Below are 14,320 nucleotides of genomic sequence, written 5' to 3'. Positions count from 1 at the left end.
GTCCTAAAGGTCGGGGGGGAGAGAGTTCCATAACCTAGGTACAACCGAGGAAAAAGCTCTGCCCCCCCATCTCACTCTAGCAAACCTAGAAACCTCAAGAAGATTTTTATTAGAAGAGCGAAGAGATAGACTAGGGGAGAAAGAGTTAACTAGTGACCTGATCCCCTCTGGTCCGGTACCATGAAGAGCCCCATGGGCAAGACAAAGAATCTTAAAAGAGACCCTGGACTGAATGGGGAGCCAATGTAGGCTTCTCCTGGCTGACGAGGCCGAGGCAAGTCTCGGGAGATTAAGGACCATCTTCGCCGCCGCGTTCTGGACCATTTGCAGACGATGAATACGGCTCTTATTCATGCCCACATAGAGGGCATTGCAGTAGTCCAGTCTTGAGGAAACTAATGTCACAGTGGCCTGTTTCCGGGCGTCAGGGGAGAGATAATGAGCAATCTTTCTAAGAACCCTGATGATGCCACAGCAGGTGGAAACGGTCCTGCTGACCTGACGGTCAAAGGAAAGCGTGGTGTCCATTAGCACCCCTAGGTTCTTAGCAAACTGGCGGGGAGGAGGGCAATCCCCAAGTGAGGGCGGCCACCAGTCATTTGACCAGATATCTGATTGCCCCCAAAGATCAGCACCTCCGTTTTCTCCCCGTTTAGCTTCAGGAAGTTCTGTATCATCCACTGAGACACAGCCTCCATACAATTTCTGAAATTCAGGTCAGAATCCCTCCCGGGCTGCGTGAGAGAAACCATTATTTGGGTGTCATCGGCATACAACAGCAACTCCAGCCCAAAGGATCTGATAACCCTGGCAAGTAGGCCCACATAGATGTTAAACAATGTAGGGCTCAATGAAGAGCCCTGGGTGACCCCACAATGCACATGCTTAGGGGCAGATAGAAACTGGCCCAACTTCACTTTCTGCTCCATTTTATTGAGAAAGGAAGCCAGAAGGCTCAGTGCAGGGCCTTCGACCCCTATCTCCCTGAGACAAGCGACCAGAATAGATGGAGACAGGGTATCAAAGGCCACCGTAAGGTCTAACAGGACCAAGAGAACAGTATGGCCTTATCGACCTGGTAGCGGATGTTATTAACAACTACAGTGAGGGTGGTTTCGGTGCAATGAGCTCTTCTAAAGCCATGCTGGAAGACATCCAGGAGGGCAGAGTCACCAAGGAAAGAACTAAGGTGCCGATTAAGGTGAAATTCCAGCATCTTTGCAGGGGCAGGAAGAAGTGAAATGGGGCGAAAGTTTTTCAGAACCACTGGGTCCAGAGTGGACTTCTTTAGAAGAGGTTTAACAACCGCCATCTTCCATAAAGAAGGAAAGACTCCCTCCGTGATCGCACGGTTCATGACATTCATGAGAGGGGGAATAACCACTTCCCGGCAGGCCTTCAGGACCTTGACTGGGCAAGGATCTAAAGGGGAGCCCGATTTGGTGTTATCAATAAGCTGAATCATCAGCTCATGAGTAAGAAGGGAAAAGGACAGGAGACTAGGAGAAGGTCCATCAGGCAGACTCCCCACTATAGGAGGGGCAGAAGTAATAGGAAGTGCCAACCCAAGATTCAAGGATTCAAGGGTGTCATAAATATCCACAATCTTTGAATGGAAAAAGACAGAGATACTGTCGCACAGTTCCTGGGATTCCACCATGGTGTCAGCTGCCTGAGGAGAGGAAAGAGTGCCTATGATTTTAAAAAGGTCTCTAGGAGAATTGAGAGAAGCAGTAATATTGGCAAAATGGGCCCTCTTTTCCTCCACAATGGCTAGCTTATATTCTTTTAAGAGAAGTTTATGTTGTTCCTTTTCCAAGGGATCCAACCGAGCCCGCCAGAGCCTCTCCTGTTTATTATTATAGAGGCTTTTGTAACACATCCTTGCCTCAGCAGCCTGAGCTGCCTGAGAACCATGGAGCCGAAGGGCTCTTTCTCGCAGAGTAGTGCTGTTTGGGGGGGGGGGGCAAGATATCCAAATCCCCAGAAATGGTACCTGCGAGTTCAAGAGCAGCAGAATTGACGTCCTGCATTTCCTCGGACATCAGTTTGTTCAAAAAGGGAGAGAGAGCCTCATTGTTATTAGCTTTAAAGTTCCTTCTGAGTTCCCACTTCCTATCATCCAAAGAGAAAGAACTGCGTGCTGATATTTCAATTCTAAAGGGACGGCCAAGTGTTCGGACCAAGCTAGCGGGTTCAGCCTAGGGTCATTGGTGAAGACTCCATCAAGGGTATAACCAGCCAGGTGGGTGGGGCCTACCACCAGCTGAGTCAAACCACAGGAATCCAGAGTTTCCAGAAGTGTAAGGGTATCTCTAGATCCCATATTTTCCAAATGGAAATTAAAGTCTCCCAAGAGAGTAATATTAGGCCTCTCAATAAATGGCTCTAACAATTTGATCAAATCCTGGCAAAAAGCAGATCTAGGGCCTGGCTGCCTATCAAACAGGAGGCCAGAGAAAGAGACGGAGGGAGTAGAGTTGATGGAAAAGTACAGAGCCTGGAAAGAGTCTGAGGGAGTAGAAAGAAATTAAGTACGACATATAAGAGAATCCTTATATAGTATTCCTATTCCTCCTCCTCCTTGGCGGCCAGTTCTATCCATCCTCGCCAGGGCATAACCAGTAGGAATTGCATCTACCAAGTCAGGTCCGAGGCATCTGAAGCCCAGGTCTCTGTAATAAACACCCACGTAGGTTTTCTAACTGAGACAAAGTCCCTAAAAGCAATGTTGTTTTTTTATTAAAGACCTTGCATTGATAAGGAACCCCTCTTAAGTGATAATATTGGGGGAGGGCTTAGGTACACCAGTGGATTAAGTTTAATTAAACAATAACGGCCAGGAATAGTAGCCACATCTCCTACAGTTGCGCGCTGGAATTCAATTTGCATTAGTTACATGGTATGCTTTATACTGTCCAGTGTACAGTGGGTCCAATGAAGTGAAGCTCGACCCCCCCCTTGGGCAGGAAATACTGGTACAGTGGGCCATAATTTGGGTGTTTAGATGCTTGATCCCACTCTGATAGAAGGGCCCGTAAATACTAACTGGAGGTCACATTCTGTGGTGGTCCAGGTGGCCGGGTGTGTCATTTGTGTTATCTGGGGTGACACTTACTACTAGGCATTGTTTGGGCTTTAACTGATGAACACAACTGACCAGCTGCTCTGGCCTTGTTTCCTTGGGCTGGATGCATGCCCTTTACAGTGCATTCATTTGTGTTTGAGTGTGTGTATCTGACTCGTGTCTTTAGGTATTACAACTTGGGACCATTGTACTGCTGCAATCTTCCAGGTGTGTTTGAGGCTTGTTCCATAAGTGATGACTCATGGACTGGAATCAAGCGTCCTAGGACCGGTTTCTGTCCATCATCTGTTGTTTTTGCATTTGTCACCCCGAGTGGGATGGGTATGCTCAGACGTGAGTCCCATGCTCTCCACACCACTAGAGTCAAGCTATCCTGGCTGAAGACGGCTGATAGCCAGAAACCGATCCTAAGATGCTTGATTCCGGTCCAGGAAAGACATGTCTTGGCAGTTCGGGCTGGACTGTTCCCATGAGGCGCAATGTCAAGGCTGATTTGCATATGGCCATGTCTGAACTGGGGTGGTGTGGAGTGCAAAAAAACGATGGATTTAGGCCCAGATCTCTGTACTGGGGTGAATGTATGACGTTGTTCTGCATTCTGTCCATCAATTGTTGTTTTTGCAGGGGTGAACAGAGGGCAGCTGTGTTACGTTCACCTGATAAAGACTAACTCTGAAACGGTAACAAGTGTTAAATGGTGAATTTGGGTAGTGCAGGCAACAGTTGTTCTGTGGTAGTGTGTTGCACTCCTAAGAGTGGGACCTTTCTATACATTGATCCAATGCGAACACCCTTCTCAAGCAGTAACCACAGCCCTTATAGTACCTCCCCTCTGGTTCGGGAATGTTCCTTCCCCTGTCAAGGTTCCAAGTAGTCCTGGGTGACAAAAGACTGGTGTCAAGTTCCTTTGTGTGTGTGCTGGAAGCATCCATTTGAAATGAAAGTGGTGCAGGGAACAACTCCACCCCACCATCCTGGCAGTGTGGACCATCCTGGCAGTGTGGACAATCCTTGCAGTGTGGACCATCCTGACAACACCCTGCCCCACTTTTTTTCTCTATTTGGGAGGAATACACAAAGGCCAACTGCCAAGCTATACACAGTCATGTGACCCAGGACACAGGCAGCAGGCACAAATGGCTAGGGCAAGAAAATGTTAACTTTCTAAAAGTGGCATTGTCAGAGTTGTGACTTTACCATTTAAGAGAGTTGTAAACTACAATTCATTTAAGTGTACACACAATTTTCCTATTTGCTCCAAACATTAAGTCATTACTTATTAAGTGTAGTAAGGTAACCCAATGTCAACCTGTGGAGACATAGGTCTTATAATAATGAAAAATAACGTAAAGAGTTTTTCACTACCAGGATATATAAAGCTTAAACCCACATGTCCTACTTTTTAAATACAGTGCATCCTGCCATACAAGTCTTTTAGGGCCTACCGTAGGGGTGACTTGTATGTATTAAAAAGGGAGGTTTAGACCTGGCAAAGGGTTTATTTTTCCAGGTTGAAATGGCAGTTTTAAAACTCCAGTACATGCTGCGGTGATAGGTCTAAGACATGTTTTCCAAGGCCACTTTGGTGGGTAGCACAATGAGTGCTACAGGCCCACTAGTAGCATTTCATTTACAGACCCTGGGTACATGAAGCACCATTTATAAGGGACTTGCAAGTAACTTAAATGTGCTATTAAGGTGCAGGCCAATTTTACCATGTTTTAGCATTAGCACTTTAGAAGTGGTAAAGTGCACCGTCCTTAAGAAAACAAAAATAAAATTCAGCAAAACAGAAGGGGTTGAGACACTACCAGCCTAGGGTGTCGGATCTAACACATGAAGTATAGCCAAAATAAAAATCATTCACGAGAAGTATCCTGAAAATACATTTATGTTGTATTTCTTTTTTTACAATGTATTATTTGTTTATTTTTTGTTAAATATTAATGTTTTGCCACCAAAAATATTTTCAATCTAATGATGAAAACAAACTTTGAATACTATAACTGAGCAATTCTGTTTATGAACACTTAAATCCATGTGACTCAGTATATGTTTACTGAGGTGATGTAATACACTCTTTTCTTGTGCACATTAAATGTTCTGTGTTCACGTTGACTGACTAAAGGCTCTCAATATGTTGTCTTCTCAACACATGCATTTCTTAACTCAAGCAAAAGGCTAAATCTGGCCATGGTTTCTTCTGCCCCACTATGTCATCCTCACTAAAGTCTTTGATTTGGACCCTGGCTTATTCTGGATGCCTTTTAATTGTTTGGTTCTTAAATCCCTTTCCCATTTTGTAATAAATGAGTGAGCTCAAGTGTCCACAGGAGATGGGACTATTGCCATTGCCAACAAAGGTATTAAAGCAATAGAGCTAAGTGTTGCAGTTTGCGGTACATTTTTCCACATGAATTGACTGATGAGCCATAGGTTATACAGGTACATACAACAATTGGTCCAACTGACCGATGAACTTTCTCGAAGCGTAAAACAAGGTTAACAGGCACCCCACAATTATTAAATTGAACAATGACTAGGTTAACTTGATTAATTCACAACATAAACTGTTTTGGATAATCAATTAATCACAAATTCACAATTTCAATTGTTACTCCAGAATGACAAGGTAAATAAGGTGCTCAAGGTAGCGCTTGTGGAGGAATGGGGATGTGGTATTATATAAAAAATATTTACAATATATTACAAGGATGAATGGGACCTGACTTACAAAGTATCAGAGCTGACTAAACAACCCAAGTAGTGCAATGCCATGTATGCATCATAGCTGCTCCGCTGCTGGGTTAATTGATTAAGTGCAGGTCCAATTTGTAAGTAAAGTTGACCTTTCGACCCCAAACACTCGAAGAGGGGGATTATTTCCTTACAATGGGGTCTTCATTAGGACCAAAGGAGGAGCAACACTCAGTAAAACACTGACCGGTCGACAGTGAATATTTTATGATGGGGCGAAATTGCTCCCGGTAACCGAAATAATGCGACAAGAAAGTTTAACTGCTGTCAATGGAGAAGAGCCTTGAATTAACACAGGCATATACGCTTTAAGCCGATACGTATAAGCTCCAATTTATATGATGGTGCAGAATTAATTGGTATTTGCTGCTAGTTTATAATGGTATTGGTAAGGATATGGGGGATTAGTCAGATGTGTCTGAATTAATACTGAATTGAAGGAAATTTTGGATGATGTAGTGATACGCTTTTCTTTGTGCTCACTGGTGCGTTCCTGGTGTTACAGCAATTAGTACATGAGAAACTGGAGTGCTTGTAAAACCTACGACGCCTGCGGTGATTTACTGTTTCCAGAAATAGAATAACGACAATTGATGTCATTAAATAAAATATCTCCTTGCACCAGCATATGTCATGATGATGGTTTAAGAGCTGTCAAGCACTGCCTAAATGCAAGACCGGTATCTCTACTTAAACATACACAGATGTTGTTGAGCATGATACAATGGTGTTTAACAAAGAACTTTTTTATGTTCAATAAGGAGTTGTTTCACCATCTATAGGCACAGCGATGGGCACCTGCTTCGCCTCCAGCTATGCTAATCTGTAAATAGGCTGGTGGGAGGAGCAGGTGCTCCAGAACCAGTTCAATGTGGAGTGGACACTTCATATAGTAATCTGGCTATTCTACATAGATAACCGGTTTGTCATAGTGGGCCGTGGCCGGGCCAGGTAACTACTGTGGGACGGCGCTGAGCAGACCAGAACAGCTTTGCATTGGGGCGTCCGCCTCCCTGCATCGTGCTAGAGGAGATAAGTCTGACTGGGACAGCAGAGTCGACACCTGGGTGTTGCCCACGGGGACCACTGTGGTCGGACTTTGGCACACAGAATTGACAGGACCCTCATAGAGGCACTGGAGGTGTTTATCTGAGCGGTGTGGGCAAAGCACACGTGCCGAGGCATTGTCAAAAATAATTAGAATTACAAACTGTGTGCTTCATGTCCTGGATGGCAAAGCTTCTGGAATGGCCTGTGCTAGGTTGTTACCTTAGATATGGGGCAAACTCCTGGCCTCAGCGAGAAAACAGTCTGTGCCCCTAACTGATGCTGCCTGTTCCTATTTAGTAATCTCTCTTTCTTTGTCTACTTCCTTTAATCCTATCCCCTTTCATCTGAATCTCTCCACTTGCCTGCTACACCGCCTGTCCCCCTGCCTTTGACTAAGCACTCTTTCTCCCCTTGTTGGGGAAAGATTCAATATTTATACTCGGAAGTCTCAGCGAACCCGCTGAGAGAGTCCATAGCGCCAAGGGAGCCACTCATAGTCGAGGTATGGTATGGCACATCTTGCCAAAGCACTCCCTCCCCCCTTTTGGGGAAGGATCCAGTATGTAGGCCTTGGAGTCTCAGAGACCCCTCTGAGAGAGTCAACTGCGTATAGGGAGCCTCTCACAATAGAGATAGGGAAAAGATACCACTTCCCCTGGGATCACAGCTTACTGGACTTTGGACGCAGCTTTGACTCGTCTACTGGTTTGTGTCCCTTTTACCCTCCCCTTCCTCTTTCCATGCTGTGTCTCTCACCCTCCCCTCCTCTTTCCCTCCTCCATTCTCTGTCTACTTCTACTGCTCCTAACCCCCTCCCCTGAATCTCTCCTCTTGCCTGCTTTTTCCCTTACGTATATGTCATTTTTGTTTGTCTCGACCTCTAATAACTGTGTAACCTTTGTAACGATGTAACCTGCTACTATGGTCTGATACTCATGTAAAGCGCTCTGATACCTCCGGGTCTAGCCAGCGCTATATAAAACCTTTAAAATAAAATAAAGAAAATAAAGAAAAAACATGCCAAGTGGCACGTCACTTTGATGAAATACATGCTAGCAATAATATACTCCTAAAGTACTTCGTAATATATTCTATACCAACACCCTGTAGAGGAGACAATGGGGAAAACATATTAAGGCAACTTGAGTCAAAATTAATCTTCGAGCTTAATAGTATGACCCCCAGGGAGCTTAACACTACAGAGGATCTATACACTTAGTTCTAAAGATTTGTTTCCTTCAGATGAGAATTGAGAGAGGGACATTTATTAGTTTCTTTAGTGAAATAATGGACACTATATAGTAGATAATTAATTGTGGATTTTCCAATTGGGAGAGATTCCCTAGGCACTTTTAGAAGTTATAAGACTAAGGAGAACAAGGGTAAATATATTTGTTGAATGGCATGACTGAAGCGCAATACATATATTAACAAAGTGATATATACAGCTTTTAATAGAAATTCACCACTTGGAATTGTGCTATATAGATATACTTAACAAACTGATTTAATGAGATAAAATGTGAGAACCAGTTCCATGGTTTGAACTGTTTACGTTATCAGAGTGTCATAGGTTGTATTATTCACTGCAGTAAGTACTTTATTTTACTTGAGTGCTGAGCATGCCTTATGTGTTGAAATGTTTTCCATTTCTACGATCTCTTAAATCACCTGATTGTATATAAGGAAGGAAAATAAATGGCGTCCCAATGTGTGGCCTTTCCCCAGGAGGCTGGAAGGGTGGGGACCAATTTTGTAGCAGTGCAGCAGTTTTGAAAGCACTATCTGCAGAGTTTCTTGTACATCCAGTAATTTTCAGGCAACAAACAAACTACCCAATGTAGATTAGAAAGTTATGTTTCCCCGCCCTCGAGTCTTTCATTATACTAATGTTGTTTAAAAGGGTTTGTTTGGGTAGAAATCAATTCTTATTAGTAAACCCACTCCTAACCTTTTTGTTATGTTCTGAATCCTGAGTTTGTGTTTTTCCACTCTTAAAATGTGCCTACCAGTGTGTATGACATGAATCCTACACCTTGTAGTCCTCTTTGTCTTATGTAACATTTTCTATACACTGATTTACACATGTATGATTCATTGTCTCTGTAATTGTGTGTGATGTAAAGTGCTCCGACACCCTACACTGGTATGATGCGCTCTATAAAACAAATGAAATACATATAAGAGAGGGGCTTCAGAGCGATGAGGGGTTCTGTTGGAGGGCTGTAGTGAGGTAATTATTGAAGAGACCCATTAAAGATTGTTGAATCCTGGTGCACTCATATTTACTATGCTTTAAAACCTAATACAATTGAATATAATTAAAAATGCACCATTTTTGCCCAAATTTTCTTGGGGGGGAGAATCACCCAAACCCTCCTTGTAGTGGTCAGGTTCGCTCGCTGCACTCACTATGCTAAAATTTGCTAGGGCTGCTTTGGGTTCCAGTATGGACCCGAGTGTCGACACCTGTTATTGGAAGCAGGATGTAATTGGAGATATATATGGATTTTACGTTTTTTTTTTGTGAAAGATCAAGTACGTTTAAGAACTTTTGAAAATGTTTGTTTTTTGATGGAATAGAAGGTAATTCCTTCCGCTGGGAGGTCTAAATCAAGAGCACTCCTTAAACGAACAAGTCGCTTCAATCAAAGTATGTAGCAAGAATTTGTATTTTCAAATGAACAATATTTTATTTTACGAAAGTTCAAAACATACTAGGTAATTTCAGTATGTATTGTAATTCACTTTATATACTCCAAAAAAGAATCTTGAGAAGTATTCAAATATGCTGATATGTCACAACATTCAAGTTTTCTCCCGATGCATTTCGGGCGAAACCCCTTTTTCAAGGGGAATATCTGAAAATGAAAATGAAAAAAGTTGTTCAAGGACCAAGGAGTCCAGAACGCGTATGAAAGAGAGAAAGTTACAAATCTGAAAGTTGAGAAAACATAAAGCATGCGCGGTGTATGTGAAAAAAGTAGGTCCTACCTTATATCCCAAATGTGAACATGTACAATCCTGCCTTCTATTCCAAAAATTAAATGTGAACAAAACAAAGATTCCTAATGATTGGGCAGAAACCAGGAACTCGCTAAAAAGCTCCTGAGTTATGTTGTGATCGTGAAACGCTCAGCTGCAAAGTGGAGCGGGTGAAACACGAACGTGTGCTAAAGAAACGTGAAGACACAAAAAAATTAAATGAAAGCGCATCGAAACCGCGTAAAGAAGATTAAAACACCCAGTGCAAAAATGGAAGTGGTCAATCCCCGTACCTGAATGCAGTAACTCAATAATTCGGCAAACAATGTGACATCCGGTGAACGCCGAGACAAGTTAGTGATTGTAAGCGTGCTCTGGAAATTATATGCGGTGACCAGGAAGTGGTTCACGTGCGTAGAGGTAAAAAACAGACTACTCCAAGATAAAGAAGGACCCAACTGTGAGAAAGTGAAGAAAGTAAATAAGAAGAACTGAATGCGACCTTCGGAGGTGGCGCCAGTGAAACCAGGGCTAGTGTACCGATATTGTAACAATGACAAGGTGAAACAATGAAGCACTATAAAAAAAAACAAGTCGAAGAGGACACTAGAGAGAGATTAAGGACAAAAAGTAAATGGTCAAGGATTATAGAAGTGAAGAAAAAACAAAGAACGCAGATAGGGTGGAAGAGGAAAAAAAGGGGGGTATTTAGAAGCTAACATTACCAGACACAGTCAAGAGAGAAAAATTGAAATGCAAAACTATAACAACAATAAAGACGAAAAAGGAAGAATAATAGGCACAGACAAGGTGAAAAAGTCAAAAAGGGAAGAAAGGGATATGTAAAGGTAAAATTGCTAGACACAGTCAAGAGAGAAATTCAATTACAAAGGAAAACAAGGCACGGTTTAAAGGAAACAACTAAATTCCAGTCATTCGTTGAGCCCTTTAGGGTGAAGAGAATTTAATCGATGTATCCAGTGAAGTTCTTGTTGAAGCTGGAATTTACTGTTGTCACGACCTTCAATTTCAGTGATCTGTTCAAGTATCATAAATCGCATTTGGCTAACATTGTGATTATGTTCAGTGAAGTGATTTGAATTTTTTTGTCCGGATATTGCTACTCTGTTCTGTCAATCTTGTTTTAATTTTGCGTTCTGTCTTGCCTACTTAGGTGAGGCCGCCTGGGCATTTGAGTAAATATACAACGTTGGTAGAGTCACATGTGGCACTCACTTTTATTTTGATGGGGGTACCTTGGGTAGGGTGAGCTAGAGTGTTACCCCTGATTATACTGTTGCAATTTCCACAGTTATGACAAGGTAATGTCCCCTTACAGGTTGTTCCACGTGATTGAGGTTTCTCGTTCAGGATTTGTTTGAGATTTTTGGTGCGTTGATAAGCAAATATGAGTGGAGTCTGAAAAATGCCGTTAAAGTCTGTTTCTGTTTGTATTAATTACTACAAACAGAAACAGACTTTAAAGGCATTAAGACAATGTGGAATATGAATCTGTAACAAAAGATCCATTGCTTGAGAACAGTAGTTAGAGAGGTCTTTTTTTAAAGAGCTCCATAATTGCTTTTTAATGATTTTTGCAACACCAATAATCCCTTATGTCCATTCCATAAATAGAAAATCATCCATAATATGTCTTTATACATCTTCGACTTGTAAGAAATGAACTACAGTAATCTCCTTTCACAATCTAGAAATAAAAAGTTAAATGCTGTTTTACTTCTAGGAAAGTGATAATATCTTAGTCTGAGAATAGACTTCACTTCTGACCTGACTTTGAGAAAATATATCTGGACATTGAGCAAATGAAGAAGATACTTTGTGATAAGTACATTCTCTTTAAGCAGGTTAATCTCTCCTTTGAACCCCTCGTGCACATAAGGAGTTATGAAGCTCCATGATTGACAGGCTTCTAGGCAATACTTTTCTGCTTTCCAGTTGAGTAGTGCTGTTAGATTCAAAGAGAAAACACTTTACAACTTGGCCATGTAAAACTGAACTAGGCGTGCTCTGCAACCGATTGTAGATAGTATGCACTGAATGAGAAAAAGGAAACGTGTAGGTTTGTGAATACCGTTGTAGTCAAATTAATAGCACAAAGGTAGTTCCTGCCCACTTTAACCTGAGGTAGCGGCTAAGGTTATGGAATGAATTGGCTGTGTCACGAGTAGTTACTGGGGTTCTCTATCCCACTGTGAGAAAGACATGCAATCACTGTTCCATGCATAGTATTGGCCTCAAAATTCAAAAGTAAGGCACCTGCTACACACACAGGAGCTCCGTGCTTGGTCATCTGCACTGGCATTTACATCAGAATTGTTATTTGGAAAAGGTTACCTGTTTTTGGTTTTACTCTGAGCGAGCACACCAGACGGTAGACCATAGGTGCCTCTCTCTGGACCAGACACCCACCAGGAGAGGAGTGGGTATCATTTGATTGGGAAGTATGCATGCGAAGTGCAATGTTGTGCAACTAGTCATATTTGCACTACCGTCACAATAGAAGCATGGGTGTTGTTCCTGAAAATATACTGCAGAAACACTTTCATAATAGTCTTGCAAGAGTGCATTGGGCAGTAATGCGAGCAAGGAAAATTGCCCCCATGGATTCAGATGGCCTGGTAAAAAATACAGCTGGTGGAATTGTCACCTAGCCGTAGCGCTTTGTACCACTGCGCTTCCTGTACCAGTGATAACTAGATGGCTGCATCTTTGTCCAAGCCACATCTGCAGCGTTTTTGTGGCATATGCATAATACAGCCCCTGGTGCACGGAAAATGGACCTGAAGGCTTTATTTATTAAAGCTGGGCACAAAATGTTGTCAGCCCTTTCTCCGTCTTTTAAGTAAAATGTCATTGCTCACAAAAATACATGTCCTCATTGTTTTCTGAGGTAATGGTCATGGTATTTGATGAAACGTGCATTCACCTTCTATTATGCATTGGGGTGTTACACACCACATACACCATAACTGCAATGCCAAAAAGTTTTTTAATATATTTTTACACCTTGGCTTCCTGTCATTTTCAATTTTGTAGAAAGCCACCCACCCAGTGGCAGGACTGGAAAGTGTTTCAAAAGTTATAAAATCGGATTTTTACGTGTTAGTGTGTGTGTGCACATGGTAGCATATTACACACCTACTTTCCTGCGTATATATACACCTTCAGCAAGTTCAGCGAAAGCTTATTCCTGGGTTTTATAGTACTGGCCCCATACATATAGGCTTTTTACCCAGATTCTATACTTCTCCTCAGAGGTGATAGTCCTCAGATGGACCTTTCTTCATCGTAGTAAGGGGTGAGAAATCAGGATGTCCCACTGTGGGCTATCCAATGAGGAACAATAATTGGTAGCCAGTCACAAACTGGAGATCAGGTTCAAATATATTACTGTTAGAACCATGCCGAAAAAATAGAGTATTGCAATTGGATGACCCAATCTCCTAAAGAAGTTTAGTCTTACCAGAATCAAACAAACCAATAGCTCTGCTGTGGCTACACCGAACAGGAGCAAAAGAACCTGATTTTCAGAAAATATGACTTTACCTATCATGCATTTAGAAATCCAATAATTTTAGACACGGTTTCTGTCGAAAGAACATTAAGACACGAAAAGAAATTAATACATTTAGATAATTTTGTTATTGTATTAAAGAATCAAAAACAGTGCATATAAGTAACATTTTAAGGAGCTCAATCACGAGTCTTATTGCTCTAAATATAGATCACATAAGTAGCCAAAGTAAATCTATTTAAAAATACAGGCATCCATAAGAGGATAGTTCCAATCGTTAGAAATTCCTTCCACCAACTAAGGCAGGAGGATGCTTCACAAGGGTTCTCTTAACTTGGGCAGAGGGATCAAGTTGACCTCCACTAGGAAAAAGCCCATGAACAATGGGAATGGAGCATAAATCAGGAAATTTTTGTTTGGTCTCTTACCAAGCTCCTCCAAATTGTCCAACAGGCAAGTTCATCAGCAAGGGCGAGGGGCATGAAAAAGAAAGGCAGTCCAGCAGGCTGGAGGCAAGGAAGCTAAAGGGGTAAGCCTCCCTTCTCCTGGGAAAGTCACTTTTAATAGTTCGTTTGTTGTTGTGACATCAATATTCAACCCACAATGGTTTGATCAGAATGTGATCATTCTTCAGTTTTTCAGGTACAAATTGATACTCCAGCATACTTTCCTGTGTTGGTCATGAGAAACACCTCCATTGCATCCTCACAGGTTAGTTGACAAAGAGCTTATTTAAATTGTTGCTCTTCGTGGATATAGTCCAAAGGTCAGGTTCTCACCATTCATACACAAAGAAATGATGTAAGAGTGTCTCTTGAGAAAACATATCAAAATCCATCACACAAGGCTCTGAAATAAAGCAGCCAAAGGAGAAAATCAATTCATATGCATTTAAAGTTGGCATT

At 42.1% G+C, this 14,320-nt stretch overlaps 1 protein-coding gene across 1 annotated transcript in view; it reads left to right on the top strand.

Annotated features, from left to right (window-relative positions):
* Positions 1–14,320, top strand: part of LOC147666261 (NBAS subunit of NRZ tethering complex-like) — a 359,627-nt gene that overhangs the window by 12,124 nt on the left and 333,183 nt on the right. The gene's annotated exons all lie outside the window — the stretch shown is intronic.

The sequence above is a fragment of the Lissotriton vulgaris genome, unplaced genomic scaffold (assembly GCF_964263255.1).
Source record: "Lissotriton vulgaris unplaced genomic scaffold, aLisVul1.2 SCAFFOLD_2284, whole genome shotgun sequence".
Classification (NCBI taxonomy): Eukaryota; Metazoa; Chordata; class Amphibia; order Caudata; family Salamandridae; genus Lissotriton; species Lissotriton vulgaris.
The sequence above is the reverse complement of the archived record's forward strand: the minus strand, read 5'-3'. Positions and strand labels throughout refer to the sequence as shown.